We start from the raw sequence: 21,436 nt of genomic DNA on the forward strand, positions 1-21,436 counted from the left end.
CACAAGTAGCTTGAAAGTAAGACAAAGCCAGCAGTTTGAAGGAATGGCTAAGGTGCCACTGTGGTCACAGCATGCCGAGCAGAGAGTGAGGCACTGGTTTTTTTGTGTGTAGGAAACATTCTTCTCAGTGACTGATTAGGGGGTATCTGGTGAGTCTGTCCCCCAGATATAATCGTCACCTCAGGGACAGCAACCTATGGTACTCATTTATGATCATCACCCATTTGTAAATACAGGATCCAGGAGTTTGCTAAACAAGTTGAGATTCAGTTGGAGCTCAGAAGAGCAACCCACAGTGTGAGTTCATTCTCACTTAGTGACAGTGGGAAGGCAAATGTGGATTTACACACAGTGGGAAGGCAAATGTGGATTTACACACAGTGAGAAGTTCTGAAACAGCAGAAAATTCCTTTGCCTTAGTCTTCAGGCTAGCAGGAGACAACCCATATGTGGTGATCTTCCCCCTGTCTCCTACCCCTCCTAATTAGTTTATCCAGACAAGTACTGCTCATTACAGGTTATTAAAATGCTAGGTTTAATGTTTTGTTGTTTAGCCATCCTTGAATCCTGGAAAGTCTTTCTAACAATGGGCAAAATGTTTGGTACGTTTCTTTCTCACACACGTAACTCAGAAGTGTCTCAGCAGATTGTTTTTTTTTCCGCAAAAGTTCTCTGAGAAAATTGCCTTTGGTCAAATACCAAGCATGGAAGACTTTGGCCAAAAAGACTGATATTTTATGAAGTTAAGGGATTATCATGGAAATTACTTGATAAACTATGCTAAGATTGATATTAATGTTGTCAGCTATAACCTGTCAGTGTCACAGGTGTGGTTGGTAGCACCAGCTGTCTGCCCCCGTTTTGCCATAATAAGTTTGCTTTGCTTTGCTTTATAACATTGATAAACTTACATAATTTGGGTTGAAAATTTCCATGTCAGTGTCTGCCCAAGGCTGATTATTTTGGAAAACTCAGTTCAGCCATTCCCAAAAATAAGACTAGAGGAAAATATGTTGGTTCTGACCATGTCTAAAAAGCTGTGTCAAAGTTTTGCTTGAAAAGCTCTAGAACTCCAGTGCCTTAAATGACAGATGTAGCATTTTCTGGGGTGATGAGGCTGAAAGTAGAGAGGAAAAGCTTCATGTCAGCAATATGACTTCTGTGGTTTCACTCAATGCTGAGCACATACGATCAAGTTATAAGGCTCTAGGAGGCTCTAGGAGAGCATGGGCTCTGAAAAGACCTACTTGAATGCAACAGTTAAATATTCCCAGAATCTACCTCTGTACAGGCCATTTTGCACCTTGGGGTTTGACAAGACTATTTGCAACTAGAGATGTGTGCCATGTCTGATCTAGGTAAGGTCAATGAAAACAAAGAGTTGAACCTGTCTGGGGACAAGGGTAAAAGATTGAGCAGAGGAAAAAAAGTAGGGCAGAGAGAACATAGCTGTTTTTAAGCTTGTGACTGGGGGGTGCAAAGACATGTAAAATCATCGACATCAACGCTGATCAAAAGCTGAAAAAACAAATTATAATCTAGGTTTTCTGACTCACATATGAATACCCTGACAGCAGTCAAAGTAATCAGAAATATCATCTGAAATGTCTGCTATTTTGAGGAGGCGTTTGGCCTTTGACCATTTTAGTTATTTTTTGATAGGACAGACTGGGAGACTGTGTTGTGAAGAATCAGAAGGGAAGTGGTTGTAGGGTTATGATCTGCTACTTCAGGCATGTTTTAAAGATCGTATTTGCAATTAAAAATAAAAATAGTAAGAAATAAATAGAATAGCAGTGACATTAAATTTTAGAATTAGATTGCAATTGGTACCTAACGAAATCTTGAAGTATGTGGATCATTCAATTTAGAGGCAAAAAAGTCCAAGCCCCTACCTTCTGGGAAAATTCAAACCTAATTCCATAGTGTCTGGCTGAGGCCAAGGCCTATATATAATACGGTATTTGCCTGTAAGCAAGTACATGTAGAAGAGAAGGCTGAAAGGGAGATCCTGTTTTGTTACACCAAAGATATCTGGGGTAAATCAAGTGAAGTAAGAAGAACCCCATTTTTACAGCTGCATGACTAAGTGAACAATGTCACTAAGTCCACCATCTCCAGAGTAAAAAAAAAAAAATAAATGAGGGCAGTCTCTTGAAAGTTCTCCCTGTTTTTACTATTGAAATTATATAACACTTAATAATCCCTTCTTTATTTTCAGACTTATTTGCTAGGTCCAAGAATAATTATTTCTTCTTGGCAACAGCAAATCCATCATTCTCTAATTTCCCCACCTTGGAAATTGCATTTTTTATTTTATAGTTGGCATCATCCTCAAAAGAAAACAAACAAGCTGCTAGTCAGTGAAAGAAAGGAAAAGAAACATTAAAGAAAGGAAAAAAAAAAATCTTCAAAACATGTTTAGTCCCATCTGGCCCTAGAAAAACATGGAAATGGGTGAACAAGTACCGTTTCCAGGATGGGCTGCCTTTCAAGGGAAACAAAATCTGGATATTTCTATGTCTAGACCACAGAAGAAAAAATGCTTTGGTGCTAATTAACCCATCAGTAGCTTACAAACCCTGAGTGCTGCTCAGCAATATATGTAGGGAAGTTAGCAGATAGAAGCTGCCAAAGGAAGTGCGGGAGAGTTCAAACTGGGAGTCAGAAGATCTAGGTCTTACTGCTTACTCTGCCCCTGGCTTGCTCTTTAATTTTAGGTGCTTCAACAGCTCAGCTTGTTTCTGCCTCAGTTTTCCTCTCTGTAAAGCAGGGTTATGACATTAGTGTCCCTCCAAGGCTCTCTGATACTGAGAGAAAAAATGCTATGAAACAAGATCTTGCTCTCTTATATGGTATATAATTTGTCTGGCTATTTTATAAACAGAAACCGCAGTCTGTAAGGTTGTATGTTGTAGTCAGAATTTAAACAGACACTGAGTAAGCACTCCTTTAGTAATACAGCTATATTGCTGAAAGGGTGTATGTATCAGAAAACAGTATATTCCTTGCTTCTCTCACACTGCATGTGCTCAGATAGGAAAATAATATGTTTGTTTCTAAGGGAGGTTTAGAGGGATGTACTGATACGAGCCCCTCAGAAACATACTAATTATGCTTTAGGCTGATTTTTTAATGACTAAAGCCTACGTACCATGAGCATGTCCTTAAAAAATACGGAGTTTCAGTGTGGATAAAAATTAAAACATAGAATCAATATTTCACCCTCAGGCAGGTGCTGTCTTTGATTCTTCCCATGCTTTTCAGCCCATCCCTTCAACAACCTGCCATTCTGCTGGTTGTGAACAGAGTGGCAATTGTGCCCATATGGCTGCTTTGGTCTAGAAATAAAGTGATCATCTGGTATCTGAGTTTTACCTCGTGATCCCCTGTCGGTTCCCTCTAATGCCTTAGCAACCCTCCCATTCCTCTGTTACCACAGCTGCCAGTTCAGGCCTAGCTGTATCAACTTCGCTGACTGCATTACCCCCTTTCCCATTTGGAAATACGTGTTCCTCATCTGTTTACATGCCACCTTTTTCCTGGATTGGGATGAGCTTTCACAAACTGGGGATTCCAGAAACTGCTAGGGAGGGAAAAGAAGTTTGTTGAAGGCTTTTTCTTAGTGATGGCTGACGGGAACCCTGTGTTGCAGCTTCAAAACTTAGATGAATGTTCAGTAACACAGCAAGTTAATTAATGTGTACTCAGGGAAGAAACTTGGGAGAGAAGGTTCAGCATCTCTGTACCAGGCAGAGAGCAGCTGTGAAGTACCAGAGCATTCCTGTCCCTCTGGATGGACTGTTGTTGCTTCAGAACAGTACCATGGTGGAAGTGTTACCTGCTTATCAGAACTGGCAGAGATAGGAGTAAGGGATGGGGAAATATGGATTAGAGCAGGTGGAAGCAAGAGCCAGAATATGTGCAGTCTTTTTCAGACCTCATGCAGATTTCTCTACTTTCTGGAATTTGGTGTTTCTTCCACATTTCTAGACATTTCACATTGATAAATTAGTTCAGTGTATTCCTTGAACCTTGCTGATGTTTAGGTTGTCACCCTCTTGATGGGTAGCTTGAGAAGTGCTCAAGCAAAACTTTACAATCCCATCAGCTTGACTTGTCAGTTCAGGGAGAATGCTGACTTAGATGTTTAGATAAGTAGTGGTACCTTGAAGTTCTAGTTTGCCTGATCAAATCTACCATCCTTCTCTTGATTTTTTTTCCTTTATATTGCCTCTTTTATTCTCTCTCTGTCTTTTTAAAGTATATTTTTATCTTTCATAATTTAAATCTGTATTTTCATTCATTCTCATTCTGCATCTCTCCTCTCCTTCCATGCACCTGCACCTGTTCCTACCCATCTTTGTCACTGAATCACAGAGTTGCACAGAGTAGCTGAAGTTGAACATGTCTGGAGGTCTCTTCTGTGTGTTCAAAGTAGGGTCAGCTATAGGAGGCTGCTTGGGGGTGTATGTGGTTGTGTTTTGCATGTACCCAAGGGTGGAGACTCCACAACCTTTCTGGGCACCCTTTCCAATGTCTGACCACCCTCAAAGTAAAAAAAAAAAAAGATTTTTCTTACATTTTAATGGAACTTTCCACATTTTTGTTTGTGCCCATTGCCCCTTGTTCTGTCAGTGTATGCTTCTGAGAAGTGCCTGGCTCCAACTGTCTTACTCCCTCCCATCAGGTATTTTTACATACTGGTAAGATTCCCCCTTTCCTTTGGTAAGATCCTCCTTTATTTTTTATTCCCTTAGCTGGTTATCGTATCAAATGTAGAAAGTGAGAGGGCCACTGCAGTAAAAAAGCCCTAAGTACTGGCTGACTACAAGGTAAGACTTCCTGGAGTCATAAGACTGTTTGTGTTTGGGAGACAAGTGCTCCAAGGCAGAGGGGAATTGTCAGGGGAGGAAATAGGCTGAGCAGGGGCAGAAGTTCTCTGCTGGAATTCTCTGACCGTAGTGACAGGGAGTTGAACTCCATATTCAGCTCAGTATTGGCTTGAAGCTGCAGAAAAGGACGCAGTGCTAGAAGAAAGTCTTCTCTGGAGAAAAGAAGCACTAGACATAAAGGCAAATAGCTTAGAAGGGAACAGGGTCAGGCTTCTTGTTTGAGAGAAGAACAGAACATGGGTTGTTTCCATAGAATAGGTTACTGCAGCTATCTGGATAGTGACAGAATTTGTAGTTCATTTGGGGGACACAGGGAGAACAGTATCCAGATCCTAGAACATACTCCTATGCTGACAAGAAATTGAAGGGAGCTTTGATAACAGAACTTTGATAAAAAGTGGCATTACAGAGCGCAGAAATGGTTCAAAAGAGTGTAAAACACCAAACTGCAACATTTAGGTTTAACTTTACATCCACTGCTATAGCATATTTCAGCATTCATACTATCTCTTGAAGCTAGTCTCCAGTCTTAAGATATGAAAGTTATTTGCCCTCTCCAAGGACTTTGTAAGTTCACAGGAGTGAAACCTTTAAATCATATCCTGCTAATACACGTTCCAGGAGTGTGAACAAAGCGTGAACTCCAGAGGAGACAGTAATAAGGGAAGTCAAGTCAGCTGACCTTTTAAATCTGGTAAGCAGATTTTTAAAAACATGCTAAAATTTGATAATATGAAGGAACTTGTTAGGTTTCGGAGCTTTGTTATAACTTATTTTAACTCCTGAGACAAATACGCCATACCAGCATATTAAACTAAACCTGCATAAAGACAGACTGTCAAATTAATGGTGATTTATAGTCTGCAAGATTATAAAATCACAATTAAAGAAAATACAAACTTTGAACAGTCCAGCTGTGAGTTCAGCTTTGTTCACTCAGAAAACTGACTTTGTTCTTACAATTCCAAAAGCATTTTGTTGTCTAAATGGGAAACATTTGTCTTAGATTAAGATTGAAGTGTATAACTTCAGAGTTGAAAATGGAAATGTTTTATTACTCTTTGTGAATAGATGGTCTTTCCACTCTTCTCTAAATACAGTGTGTTAACGTTTGTAGTATGTATATATTCTGAGTGTAAACCCTCACAAATTTCCTCCAGTGACAATTGTGCTAACAGCTGATTTTTGGTTCAGTAGCAGAATATTTTAAAAGCCAGATCTAAACTGAATTTTCAATTTCATTAAATGCCCAATGTGAATAAATGATAGGGGGTTTTGTAGGTCAAATTAACATTATCTCAGCATTTTAAAGGAATAGGTAAGCTGAGCTGAATGACTAGACTTGAAGAATGTGGTCAAAATCAGCGAGGAGGAAGCTTTGGGCTCTGGGATAAAAAAGGAGTACTCTCCCTTTGGCTTTTTCTTTGCCTTTCGTACAACTGTCACAGAATGCAGCATTCTGTTAATGCTTAAATTAAATGTTTGAAATGAAATACAGGAAAATACATATTTTCTCCAGTTTTCTCTCTAAAGTAAACAAATTCCTACTGACTAGTTTTTAATAATTTGAGTGGAAGGAAGAAGATCCACCAAGCAACAGCAGTCAGCAGTGATTTCCTAACTATGTACAGAGATCTGATATTTGATTTGTGGTTGAAGAAGCCTCATAAAATATCCCATGTCCTAGAAACTTCGTATTTCCTTTTTTTCTCTGAAAATACAAGTTACACTATGCTATATAACTTTGCAGCATTATTCCTATTAATGTTGTATCTCATTATTATAGACCATGCTGCTGTATTTTATAAGAATATATTTATTTTTCTTTCCAAATACTTTAATGTTAAGTAGTCACAGTGAAATTAAGGAGACTACGTTTAAAAAAAAAAAGGTTGTTATTTCATCTGATATTGAAAAATTGTAGGGTTATTCTGTTAGCTAAGTAAAAAGGTGAACAATTTCTTTCATATAGCAACCCTGCTCATAAATCTGTTTTAGCAACAAGTTTGTGTCGGTTTATCATTTTCTGAATCGTATCGCAGAAGAATTCTGAAGACAGGTGAGAGGTCGTTTAAATGGTTTGGTAAGTGGCATTCTAATCTGATGATTCGTACTGATTCTGTTGGAACCAGATTTTGTTAGAAGTAAAAATAGGCAGATTCTGTTCCAAAAATATTTTTAATATCTGTTTAAACAAAATACAAAATTTTACACAGAATTCATGATCCCCCCTATTAGTGTTCCACCACTGTGTGTTCAAAACAAGAAATCTAGAGGGGAGACTGCTGAACAACATCATGAATTGTGGACATACATATGTATTAGAATTCTCACCAGAAGTACTCAGATCTCACTTTCACATGTATGTGTTTGAAATAATTATCTGTTTGACCAGTAAGGTGAAACCATGTGACTCGGGCAACCATCACAGTAGGAGGAATGCAAGTGTAAAGCAGTAATTTCAAATAGGTTGTAACCAAGTTACAGGTCATGTAAGTTTGCCTAACCTATTCATGACATCGAAGATCTCTACAACCTGTAAACAGACAAAAAGTGCTAATTTAGTTTAATTCATAGTCCTTTGTAAATAGCCAATAGAATCATAGAATCACAGAATGGTTCAGGCTGGAAAACACCTTAAGGTCATCTAGTTCCAACCTCCCTGCCATGGTCAGGGACACCTTCCACTAGACCAGGTTGCTCAAGGCCTTGTCCAGCACTTCTGAATGAAGACCATTGTTCAGCCTCATCTGTGCAGGCTGATAAAATCTTGCTGGAAACTGTTGTGGCTTACTTACTGTTTACAAACTCAGGTCCTTTGTGTAGTTCTGATTTTCCTCTCAAATATACCTCACCAGTGAGGAGCTGCAGTTACTTTGTGAACTACTGAAACTGAGTGGTCAATTTCTTAGTATTCCAGGATCAGCTAACATTTATACTTCTCTCATGTTTTCCTGAGCGCTAATGTCTGTTTTTCAGTTTTAAATACACCCCATGATTGTACTGTATAAGACTCGTTTAAGTCACATTAGCATCGCTAATGGGGACCCCATTTTACATTAAGTAGTCTTTCATTAACTTTTCACTTTTTTGGTCTGCAATGTTACTAATTTTCTTTGTGGTGTCTGGCAGAGGTTTAGAAGTTGATAGGATGTAGTTCTGTTGAAACAACTTCATGCTTTCAGGAGTGTGGTCCAGCCATTTTACATCTCTCTATATGATGTCCAGTGGTTTCTTTCCCTTAACCTGCCATTCACATACCCCATTCTATGATTATTATTCCATGATTTCCCTTTGTAATGTAAATGCCGTGCATTTGTATGAGAAAAAAATTCTTTACATAACCATGGCTCTGTAAAACCACCATGTTATAGTTCATAGGTAGCAACCCTGCTGTAAAATGCTGTAGAAACATGCAAATGCTACATTGGGATTTCGCTACACTACTTACTGCACTGTTCAGGACCTTTGCCTTTCTACTTGAATAACAATTTCTGACAGGTTTTTTTCTGGCTTTCTGGGAGGTACGGAGAGAAAGACAGCATGCAGAGGGACTCAGAGGACTAAAGTCAAAATTATTTTTCCAGTCCTGATTCACTTGGAGGCTGTAAGGATGCTTGGTTGATGTTGCCATCACAGTTCCTAAGGGTCTCCCACTGCAGAGTTGCGGAATCTACTGTATTAAGATGGTTATCTAGTTCTAAAGGAAATTTTAAGCATCTGAGTTTAGGTTTCAGTTATAATATAAAAGGCTTGTAGAGAAATAAACACTGCAGAGCAAATTCCCAGATGGTTATTTATCACTCAGCATGCTGAGTTATACATCAGTGGTTTGCATGGGCATTTCTGCCTTTGAAACATTTGTTTTGGAAACTCTTGCCCCATTTTGAAACACAGAAAAGCACATAATCCTGTTCCTCATTATTGCATATTCTTTGGCATTGTTGTTAATACTGCTTGAGTGCCACAGTGTGGCTGGTGCCCTTCTATCATAAGGAAGACCAGCTCTGGTATCATGCTGTATCACATGTTTTCTTAGTGGTCAGACTACTCTTTTCTCTCTCTCTCTTTTGTATTTGTTGTTTGGGCTCTCTTTGTAGCCTCTCAGTTACACCGGTATTCTCTACAAAACAAAGAGTGAGGTCCCCGGCTGCTTGAAGCAGCCAGAAGTTTTGCTTAGATGTCAAAGAATGTGTGAAACAGGATTTTTTCCCATAGGGAGAAGTCCTGATAAAGTGCACTTATTTTTGTTCCTGTTATGACTGTAGGGTAAGATTCTTTATGGGTCTCCTGTGGGACTGGGATAGTGCAATGGAAAAAGCAAAGAATTATGGTGAGATTTTGGGGAAAAAAAAAAAAAAAAATTCTTGCTCGCTTAATGCTGAGGACAAAATAGGTGTGTGGTCAACCTGAGGAGGTTTGTGCATGAATTATCAAGGCTTCTAAAGAAAGGAAGCTCTGATGCCTGCACAGCATCTCACTGAGATTGTGGGTCTGACAAAGATGTATAACATTTGGTTACTCTTGTGACATAGTACCACATCTCTGGCAGAGATATTCTCACAGACTTTTTGGTAAGCTTACTTATCGGAGATGCCAGGTTGGGGGCTGTGAAGCTGACCTGAATCAGAAACACATGGGTTTTCTTGAGTTCCTTGTGGGCCACTACTGAGCTCTTTTGTGTAAAATCTCTAGGATCCATAACTCTAGATCTGCTACTGCTCCTATGGAGTATTGTACCCCAGACACAAAATGTCTGTCACATTTGGAATTTCCTTAAAATCTTGAAGACCCTGTTAATTTGGTTGGTTGGTTGGTTTAATTTGGGGTTTGTTTAGTTCTAGGCTTTATTAGAACTCCAGATAGGGTTTGCAGCCAAAAGCCAGACTACGCCCCACAGTGATTATTCTGCAAGGTAAAAACTATCTAAGATAACAATTATAATAAAATTATAAAAAGAATATTAAAACCCAAGTAATTTTAGTTCTTTTTGACTTCTGAGAATAGATAAAAAAGCACATTCATTTTTATGTAACTATACTTCAATGTGGCAGATGTGCAACAAGTGGTCATGGTATCTTGTCCGACTGATGAAACAGTTCACTTCATTTGCACATGGAATAAATTAAGACAGTTTTGGCCCAAGATGAAAATGGGTAGGGCACAGACTGATCTGTTGCCTCTTCTGCAATAGGATGTTACTAATAAAAAGCAACAGTCAGAATTATTCAACATTGCAAATTCACAAATATTGGTTGGATAGAATCATAGAATAGTTAGGGTTGGAAAGGACCTTAAGATCATCTAGTTCCAACCCCCCTGCCATGGGCAGGGACACCTCACACTAAACCATATCACCCAAGGCCTCATCCAACCTGGTCTTGAACACTGCCACAGATGGAGCATTCACAGCCTCCCTGGGCAACCTATTCCAGTGCCTCACCACCCTAACAGGAAAGAATTTCCTCCTTATATCCAATCTAAACTTCCCCTGTTTAAGTTCTGACCCGTTACCACTTGTCCTATCACTACAGTCCCTAATGAGTCCCTCCCCAGCATCCCTATAGGCCCCCTTCAGATACTGGAAGGCTGCTCTGAAGTCTCCACGCAGCCTTCTCTTCTCCAGGCTGAACAGACACAACTTCCTCAGCCTGTCTTCATATGGGAGGTGCTCCAGTCCCCTGATCATCCTCGTGGCCCTCCTCTGGACTTGTTCCAACAGTTCCATGTCCTTTTTATGTTGAGGACACCAGAACTGCACACAATACTCCAGGTGAGGTCTCACAAGAGCAGAGTAGAGGGGCAGGATCACCTCCTTCTACCTGCTGCTCACGCTCCTTTTGATGCAGCCCAGGATACGGTTGGCTTTCTGGGCTGCAAGCACACACTGCCGGCTCATGTTCATTTTCTCATCAACCAACACCCCCAAGTCCTTCTCCACAGGGCTGCTCTGAATCTCTTCTCTGCCCAACCTGTAGCTGTGCCTGGGATTGCTCCGACCCAGGTGTAGGACCTTGCACTTGGCATGGTTAAACTTCATGAGGTTGGCATCAGCCCACCTCACAAGTGTGTCAAGGTCCCTCTGGATGGCATTCCTTCCCTCCAGCATATCAACCGAACCACACAGCTTGGTGTCATTGGCAAACTTGCTGAGGGCGCACTCAATCCCACTGTCCATGTCAGTGATGAAGATGTTAAACAAGACCGGTCCCAAAACCGATCCCTGAGGTACGTCACTTTTTACTGGTCTCCAGCTGGACATTGAGCCATTGACCACAACTCTTTGTGTGTGGCCATCCAGCCAGTTCTTTATTCACCAAGTGGTCCATCCATCAAATTGATGTTGCTCCAATTTAGAGACAAGGATGTCATGTGGGACAGTGTCGAACGCTTTGCACAAGTCCAGGTAGATGACATCATCTGCTCTACCCTTGTCCATCAGTTCTGTAGCCCCATCATAGTAGGCCACCAAATTGGTCAGGCAGGATTTCCCCTTCGTGAAGCCATGCTGGCTGTCACCAAGCACCTTGTTGTTTTCCATGTACCTTAGCGTGCCTTCCAGGAGAATCTGCTCCAAGATTTTGCCAGGCACAGAGGTGAGACTGACTGGTCTGTAATTCCCTGGGTCATCCATTTTCCCCTTCTTGAAAATGGGGTTATATTTCCCTTTTTCCAGTCGTTGGTAACTTCACCTGACTGCCATGATTTCTCAAATATGATGGCCAGCGGCTTAGCAACTTCATTTGCCAGCTCCTTCAGGACCCGTGGATGGATCTCATCAGGACCCACAGACTTGTGCACGTTCAGATTTTTAAGATGGTCTCGAACCAGATCCTCTCCTACAGTGGGCCCAAGGTCTTCATTCTCACAGTCCCTGCATCTGCCTTCCAAGACTTGGGTGGTTTGGTCAGAGCCTTTGCCAGTGAAGACCGAGGCAAAGAAGTCATTCAGAACCTCAGCCTTCTCCAAACCCTGTGTAGCCAGTTCTCCTGAGAGCTTCCTGAGGGGGCCTACATTCTCCCTAGTCTGTTTTTTTATTTGCTATGTACCTGTAGAATCCCTTCCTGTTATCTTTAATACCTCTAGCTAAGTTTAATTCTAACTAACTGGGCCTTAGTTCCCATTAAAATGTGCCCTTAACATCACAACACATGCATTGGAGTTCATTGGTAAATAAACACTTATATGTGATTAAGCAAGCCTACAGGAATGTCAGTCTACCTTCCATCATATTTTAGATTTTCCATAATAACATTCTGGCAAGTAAAACTTGATTTTTGTCTCCATAATTAATACGCTTTGGGATGATTAAAGGCATACCAAAATCTCTGATGAGAGCAGTCAAACTTCCCCTGTTTATCTGTCCGGCTCCATAATAGATTGAGGAGAACTCCCAGATCCAGGGTCACTGTGTTCGGGTGGAGGCTCACAGCACAAGTCTTAACTATCATGGCTTATACTTATTTCTAGAGTTTGGTGGCCATTTTGATTATATCCAATGTTGAGCCTATATTTTTATTCCACTTTTCAGCAGTTTGTCAATCATAGCAAAAGAAATGTCTGACTATTCAGAAAAGCCTGCAAGTCTTCCTTGAGGTTGTAGGTGCATCACAGACCCAGATTCCTGCAAGGACTGCTGCATCAGGAATGTCTGCTGTTGTAGCAGGACAAGAGAGAGGAATTGGAAGAAAAGGCTGTTACTTGAGAGGTGAACAGGGAAATTCTGGTGGGCATACCAGCACCTGACATTAACCACATAGAACTAGGTGAACAAAACCAATCAAACAACGCACCAAGAGAGAAAGATGCAGACACACTTCATAAATCTGTAATTCAAAAATTAGTTCAGCATGCATTCTAGGCTGACATTCAGGCCAGTTTATTGTATTCAAACCTTTTCCTCTCTCTTAATCTGTGCCTTTGTAGGGTTGTGTTCAGCAACCACTGATACAAACAAATGGTTAAGGTAATAGAATAGCTTGGACTAAGCTCTAAGGAACTGCTGATGCTTAGTCTCTGAGAGTGTTGAGAGAACAGAAAATTGGTGGGATGATGGGTTGGAGGAAGACACAGGATGCCTGTTGAGTGTATTGCTTCCTACTCAAGTTCTCAGCTGGATGCCATATCAGGAATGTACTTTTTCATTTGGCCAGGAGAGTCAGTCTATTTTTCTTCTGCAAGTGGTTGTTGGCATGTGAACCTGAAATCAAAAGAAATAAAATGGAAAAAGCCAAGTACTTCATGTAAGATTCAAAATATAGTGCTACAGACACGTACAGCATTATACAGTTAAGATATTTTTGCAGTGTTCTTATAATACAATAGAGAAAAATAACCGGCTCACACAGTTACCAACTCTGTATCTGTTGTTGGGATTTGGTGGAATAAGGGCAGTTATCCATCAGCAACCTGATTCTACTTCCACTGAAGTTGTATGGAGTTTCGCCGATGGCTTTAGTAGGTGGAAGAACAGCATCTGGGAAGCTACAGATGAGGAAAAGCCAGCATTTGAAAAGTTTTCTCAGCAAGTTATTGGATAAGAGCCACTGTCTAAAGGGCAGTGGGTGGCCCAGAGAGCAGGAGTTTCAGAGAAAAGAGGTAAAAAATGGATGCATATAATTTTGAGAAAAGGTCTTGCATAAGAGGAGGGTTTTTGAGGGACATGGTATGCCTGATCTTCCTGTTGACTAGTGACAAATGGAAGGGCCCATTGTGTAAAAAAAAAAAAAAAAAGAAAATGTAACAAAGCCCAGGTTTGAGTTTTGAGGTGTGTTGCTTCACAAAGTGTTGGTATCAGAGAAATGCATCAAACAAATGAAAATGGATTTGGATGACCAACTGATGTTCACAGCTGTTGGCTCAAAGGAGCCAGACCTGAAGTAGGGGTGTAGGAAAATAGGTGCCTAGGAGGTTTTTCTTCATATATCCTTGTTTTAGGAAAAATAACTTTCAATCCCTGTAGACTGTTAAGTCAGGTGACAGTCTCTGTTGCATTGTATTAAATCGTTCCAAGAGGACTGCACATCAGTACACTCCATAGCCCTATCTTCTCCCTCAGTATTGACAAACCACTGCATCAGCTTCCCTGTTGCCATTCCCAGGATCGTATGTAAGAGCTCTTGCAAGCATTTGGAAAACTGACATCTTAATGTGCTCCCCACTGAAAGGAGTGATGCTGCAGTTATCATCCTGACAAGGGGGCACAGTAGGTGGGGAAGGGGATATGTGAGAACAGTTCACACATAAACTAGGAACAAAATGGAATCATATGCTTGACTGTTCAACCATCTTCACTGATTTCCATTGGGTGGCCTGCTAAGAATATCAGGAATAGTGGTATATCAATTTAGGATATGTTTTCTTTCATTTGCAAATGAGAATTTCTGAAAAGGGTACATCAGGAATGTATCAAGGCCATGTTAAATTCTTCTTGTCTGTGATCCATGAAGACATAAGGAAGATGCCTGCTGGATGCACAAACTATAGTTTCACTGATTTTCACACAGTAGTCAAGACTCTGCTAGATAAGGACAGGGAGAGCTGAACAAGTCTGGTCTTTGCAGCAGTGCTGTCACCATCAGAAAAATCTGCTACATTCGTTTCAGATCCTGTATGAGAAATCATGGATAGACTGTATTCATGCAGTTTGTATATCTTAACTGTTATTTTCTTCTTACTGTGGTAAAAATGGGCAATTGATTACAAGTACAGGTATCAACATGAATATACACAGTATCATCATGATGGGAACGGTATAGGGTAACACAGCTCCTGGAGTACCAGTGTATGTGGAAAGAGACTTGAAGGTGTTGAGTATAACAGTGGAAGCCTTTGAGAAAGCAGAAAGAGACAGGTACTTGTAGAGTGCAGGAGCATAATATTCACAGCCAGGAAAAATGACAGACTTGAAGCCTAGCTCTGCCATTCTCCTTTCTAATGCTTGGAGGCACTATTCTACATGTACATCTCATTTTTTTTTAGAAAACTTAGCAATATCTGTTGTTTCTGCAGTCCTTGTATTTCTAGTTTGTGAATCCTGAGATAAGTGGGTATGATACAAGTTTTGAGGTGGGTCTGAAACTGTTGTTTTAACAGACAACCCACTTAAAAAAACAAAGCAAAACCAGCACCTCATTCACACTGGGCTGTTGGCTTCCAACATCTTCAGACATGCAGTGAATTAGAGTAGAGAGGCCAATATCATAGCAAGGTTGAATCCTTTATGGTTTCAACCAGGGTTCAGATGGCAAGATCAAGGTCTGAAACCTAAGTGCTCTGCTTTTCTGATGTTTTCCTTTATTTCTTTTTGCATGTTTGAATGATTTCATGTTATGTATGTCTACTGGCAAGGATTCAGGAAGAGATAACCAAATGACAGAACAGGCACTAGCACTGCATTACCCTTCTCAGATTAAGCTGCTTGGAAATAGCAATATATATTACCACTTGCAACAGGAGAGGTAAGAGCACAGGATACAAACTTCACACTCTTTAAAGAAGTACTATGTCGGTCCACAAAGCTATGTGCTAACAGCAGAAACTCCTCATTCACCTTTTCAGCATTCACAGAGTGGGATATGTGGAGATTTATGTACCAGATGAGCTAAATTAAGTGGCTGTCTAATACCTCTGAATGGCCTCATGCCTTTCATTAAACCGGTGGATCATTGAAGACCTTTCTGTATATCATCCCATTATGCTTTTCTGCCAAGAAGCTTGGCTAATATATTAATCAGTTTTATAATGGAAAATCAGATTGTGTATGGTAAAGAATGTGCGTTTTCTGCTTCCCAAAGGTTTTGAATATTTACAATTAAAAGGTACGCATCTCATCTGCAAGCTAGGGATCAACCACAGCTGGGTAGATGAGCATAACAGAAAAATTGGAAGGAAGGGGGACTTCTATCCCCTTTTGGGATCCTTCCAGGAAACACGTATTTAAGCACTTCTATAAACCTATCGTATCAGAAAAAATATCAATACAATACAGATTGCATTTCAGCCTCTTCTACAACCTGATAATTGTGCTTTTTTAGGGACTTATGAAGCTCTTTTTCAACTTGTAGTCACTGATTAATATTGCTTAATAGCTTTTCCAATTTGTCCTGGTTAAATCTGATGTTTGTGCTGTGTGTGAACTGCAGATACGCAGATTTCATACTGTATATGCAGCTTGTTAAAGAGCACCATCTTGCAATACTGACTGCAGTGTTGCAAAAGTCCTGTCTTATACCAAAGAGTATGGGAAATGCTTTTGCTATGAAGTCTCTTAGCTATCTAGGTTTAGATGCACAATGCACACAGTTAAGACAACACTGAGCATGAGAAACGTTCTTTATTCTTTACAGACATACCTCCTTCTTGAAAGCTGTTTGCTCCATGGAGTTTACCATACTACTTTAGAGCCACAGTGGCTGCCTGAGGAGTAAGTCCTCTAAACTAATTGATTTGCAGATATACACACTAATTAGGGAAAAGCGCTAAGAGAGTGAAGTCCACATTCTGCTGCTCTTGGTGATGTCCTGTACTGTTCAGCTGGCACAGAAGTGGCTGCACATAGTACCAGAACAGTATTTGCTTCTGCAAGGAAACCAAAACTAGCACCCTAACCCTGGTTTGGTCAGATTGTATGGATGATTTCAGGCTTTTCTCCATTTAATTCTCTTACTTCCTGTAAAAGGTTCACCAAGATAAACTGGAATGAAGCAGAGCTATATCACAATCCAGAGTTTTAATTTGCTTCCACAACCAAATTTAAGTGCTTTTGAATTCTAATGCTGCACCAGGTGTCCTGAGAATGGTACAGAGGGCTGGTGGTAGAGAGGTACCGTGTGAGTATTCCTGAAAGCTGCTCTCTTGTCAGTGTATTATTCTGTATATCTACCTGTGAGGAACTGTGCTATAAACAGCATAGCTTTCATACAGACTAATTCTCTTCTCTTTACGCCACCTGTGCTGAACATGCCTTTATGCACATGCACTTTCACAGGCACAACTCAAGGTGGATTAAAAACCAATCATTATTGCCAAAAAATGCTAATCAAGATTATCCAGATTAGCCAAATTGTAAACTAATCTAGAATAGGAGAGAAATTTTGAAATAAAAAGTTTAATATTTTTTAAAGTCAAAGTGACAATATGTTTGGAAATATAACCTAATTATTTTAAAAAATAATATATTGCAGACAAAGCTGACAGTGCTTCAGGTCTTGGGTGTTTTGTTTTGGGGTTTCTTTTCCCTGCTTTATTTGGTTTTTGTTTCCTGTAAACCATAAAAAATTCTTTTTTTGCAGTTGTGTTTAGTGTTTGCAAAAATTCATATTTTTTCAAAACTCTTTCAAGAAAAATGGAAACTGACAGCAGCATATCCAGGAGAGACGTGCTTGGTATGTTAGGAATTAGTTTTTTTGGTGAATTGTAGTTGTCCATGAAACTAAACACAACTTACATTCCATCTAATCTGGTTTGTACTTTTTAAAACAGTGAAACTAAGAATATCAACTTTAGCATAGAAAGGCATGGCTTTATTTTAAAAATAAAATGTTAGAATGTTTATATCTTAATAGGAATGTAAATTTAATTTTGCCTTGTGTGAAGAGTCTTCCTGCAAAACACCATGGTAAGAATGGATGTAGTTTTCACTGTCCATAAGTTTCCTTTTTACCTTTCTCAGACTCCAGAGCAGCAGCTCAGTTGCTTTAAGTTCATAGTCTGAAAATAAACAGAACCTAAGAGTAATACTCATTACAGTATTCAATTTAGCATGCCCAATATTGACACATTAAATTACGTAGCGTCCCTGAAGACCCTCTCATGAGCTATTAATGAAAGTACTACAACACAGTGGTATAATGACCTAGACTGTAGTCTCACATACCCCCATGGTTTTTTTTAAACTGAACCTCCCTTTTCTGTAAGGATTTTAGGCATGCATCCACTGTTTTCCACTGGAGAGCCATGCAAACACAGTATCCAACCACACGTACGTGTTCTTTGGTTTACATATAATACATATGAAGTTGGATTCATTGTTTTCGTTGCCTGGGTAACTTCCACATGCATTCTGTTCTGTGAGGTCTGAGAGGAGGGGTTGTTGAGGGAAAACTGGAAGCAGTAACTGGAAGCAATATGGTGTAAATATGTATTATAAAGTCATATGGCAAAAAAAATTGTATGTGCCAAACAGCAAGTTCCTTGAAATTATGCTTAGCTTTAAGCACATGAATAGTTTTTCGTACAAAATGACCTATGTCTGGTCTTACATGAGAGGAAAAAAAAAAGATGGACCCCAAATTAGTAGCTAGATTTTGCTTTATAGCCTAGAATACTTACTCAGATGCCAAGTCTGCTAACTGTACACCACCTTCAGTACTTTGCTGAAAACATTGATAAGCACTGCAAGTAGGAAGTTTTATGCCAAGCAACCCAGCCACAGCTTAAGGAAAACAGAACCTTAGAAAGGGATAAGTAGAACCAGAGATTGATCCTCTTTCAGTCTCTGCTTCAGAGCTGTGCAGTTCTCCAGGAATTTTAAGACACTGTATATGACCTTATTGCAAATCAAGTACTGTGATTAAAGTCTTTTTTTTTTCTTTTTTTTTTTTTTTCCAGCAAAGATGAAAAAGAATCTCATAAAAAAAGAAACTCCACACACTTGATAAGGTGAGTGGAAAGCCTGTCACTTGACTAAAATTAAGACAACTTTCTATTGGTCTTTACAATGGCTTTGATTTTTGCTTTTGTGATGAATGAAGAAGAAATTTGATTTGGCTTTTCCAAGTTTCACTGCCAGAGACTTATGACAAAAACAGACTTTCAGGAACCCATTTGAAGAAGTATATTCCACTGGATCCGTAGGATTTCTATGGTTTGACTGAGAAACTGGCATTTGCTGAATAAATGGGAGCATAGACTCTTCTGTGGTCCAGTGGGAAGAGTCGCATTCTTAGGTGATTCAGTGCTTACCTGTGAGAGCCAGACAAACACCTGAATGCCAGAACAAATTAACAAATGAGCACAGTTTATACAGGAAGATGAATTTACCCTCCTTGTTTTAAAATAATTTCCTGGCCAAATAGTGTATGGAAACAGCAATATTTAATCAATACTGAAGAACAGTGGGGAGCACTGGCTAGCAGGTTTAAGGGTCTGTACTTACCTGTTTGTTACAGGGCTTATATGGGCACATGTATTTTGCCTGATTTAGATTCTAAGTTTTATTCATCCAGCTGGGAAGCAGACATGTACAGTATTATTAGGGACATGGAGTAAGGCGGGACTGTAATTTCATTGTCCTAAAATTCAGACTTTTCTTTCATTTCCTTTTCTAACCTAAGGGGCAACTGACAGCTCTCCAAATTTTACAGGAGAGAGGGAATTCATTTGAACTTCATTCCTTACCACAAAATTCACTCAAATTATCACAAGACATATCTCATACTCTGGTATCAATTAGCAGGTCATTGCTGAGGTTTTCAAGGATCCTCTGTCCACACTAGATGCAGCTGATTGGCATTTGATGTTGGTCAGGTGCTGCTCCTCTAAATGTTACAAGAACTGCCCCTCAGAACTACTTAAACTGGGGGCAGTTTCTTACTGGCTTCAGCTGAGAGTGATCTAATTTTTATCCATCTGCTTTCACTGCAGTGAGAAAAATCATAGTGCCTTGGCTAAAATGGCTTTTCCAAGATTTAACCACTCTAATAATTTTTAGGGGTAGGATTTAGGGAGTCACTGTTTTCTAAAGAGAAGGGGGTCAGTAAAGTTTTGCCATTCCAGGGTAGCCAGATGCTATACAGAGACTACTTCATTTTTGTTGCTGCTAACTCCCTTTGTAAGACAGAGTAAAGATCCTTAATAGCTTCCTGCATGCAACTAGAGAGGGAGAAATCAAGTTTCCGAGATGACCCACTCACCATACCCGGTATGCAGGGGATGTTACAGTTCTAAGAATGAAGAGCATCTCTGCAGTGGTTTAATTCCCCAGCACTAATTACTTGACTACATGTCCCACTGCTTTGGTTATGTGCTGGGTACTAGAACAGAGGCATTTATTTCTAACACATTAGAAATAAAATAAATTTTTCTGGAATATTCCTGTAATGTTGTCTGAGTCTTCCAGGAAAGTCAGTACACTTGTTTTATTTCAGTATGTCCCACCTGGTTTTCCTCTTCAACTGCTGTGTGATGGAGGGATTCTTTGGGTCAGTCCCTTTTGGACAGTCTTTCAACTGCATTCAGGTTTAGATTTCCCATGGCACATGTTCTGGGCTCATAACTTCATTCTCTTCTAAATATTTTTATCTTCTTTTGTGCATAAACAAAAAGTTAAGGAAACATTTAGCTCTGACAGTTACTGGAATTTCTTGCAAATGCATTCCACTTAAAACCTAATGCATTTCTAAGTGATTTGCCTGTGAAGATTATTAGTTGTTTGATAGAGTGTATCTGATAGATTTTGAGGTTTCATGTTCATCTTTTAAGATGGAAATAACATTGTTGCTGGAGAATCCTACTTGTAGGTTTTCAGTAATGGAAAGAAAGTGCTTCTAAGCCAACAAACACAGCTAGTGCCTTGCCAGTTAGTGGCATTATTTTCTTCTAGACTGAAATTCTTACTCATGCAGATTACTGCTAGTAATTAAAAACTGCCTCCTTTATTTCCTTTGCTTTTAAAGTAATGGTTGGCTTGGGGTGTCTGAGGTTTTCACCAGACTTGTCTTTATTTTGTCATTACTAATTTGTTTTCTTCTAAGTTTGGACAATCTTTTATTTCTTACTTGCATACAGATTGAGCTTAGAGAGGCCATACAATCCACAAAAAAATGCATAACATGTTGCTGTGATGCTTGTTATGCAGAGTCATTATACTGGTTTTATGTAGACTTTTATTACATGCAAAGCTGTTAAATGCCCCCCTCTTAAATTCAAGGTTTCCTAAGAGATCCCTTTATAAGGCTTTATTTTCATTTGAATTAACGTTGCCAAATTTGAGCTGTTTATAAGGATATTTTCCATGTCTGTCTGAGTCTGAATTTTTCATTGTAATGTTTCAGATTAAATGGCACAGATGTTTCCAAAAACAAGATTAGGGAAAACTGCATTGTTTTTCTCCATAGTTTATTTTTTCATAAGTCCACCAGGGATCTCTAGAGTCTTTCATTCTCTGGAGCAGAGATTTGAAACATCAGGATAAGAGGAAAGCCATGAGGAGGAGGAGGTGCAAGAAGAAATGAGATGGAAACAAGCCCTTAGGGATCAAATAGTTTATCTAAACAATGCTCTCCTGAATGTTGCTTTGAACCCATGAGTCCCAAGTGGGTTTTTTCCTATGCTCTCAGCAATTAGTTCTGAGACTTTTTGGAAACTTATTATTAACTTCTTTTAGGGTCATGCTGCTGTCACCTGGGCAATCTTCATTCTGGTGTTTCCTGCTTTGGTTTTTGGTGTGGTTTTCTGGGGGGGGGAGGGTTAGGTTTTTTTTTCGGGTTTTTTTTTTTAGTGCTTTGAATTATAACTAACATGATTTCAACTGTTTTTCC

General features: G+C 39.6%; 2 long non-coding RNA genes across 2 annotated transcripts in view; one reads left to right on the plus strand and one right to left on the minus strand.

The window, feature by feature from the left end:
* The window catches only part of LOC133269514 (uncharacterized), an 85,239-nt gene that overhangs the window by 47,390 nt on the left and 16,413 nt on the right, over nt 1-21,436 (plus strand). The gene's annotated exons all lie outside the window — the stretch shown is intronic.
* LOC133269510 (uncharacterized) lies at nt 12,022-21,336 on the minus strand. Its single transcript, XR_009743478.1, has 3 exons — nt 20,055-21,336; nt 17,560-17,606; nt 12,022-13,095 (listed from the first exon to the last, which is right to left on the minus strand). It is a non-coding gene; the product is annotated as an uncharacterized LOC133269510 (long non-coding RNA).

The sequence above is a fragment of the Pezoporus flaviventris genome, unplaced genomic scaffold (assembly GCF_033815535.1).
Source record: "Pezoporus flaviventris isolate CSIRO_AGI_PZ_B2104156 unplaced genomic scaffold, CSIRO_AGI_Pfla_v1 ptg000015l, whole genome shotgun sequence".
NCBI classification, from domain to species: Eukaryota; Metazoa; Chordata; class Aves; order Psittaciformes; family Psittacidae; genus Pezoporus; species Pezoporus flaviventris.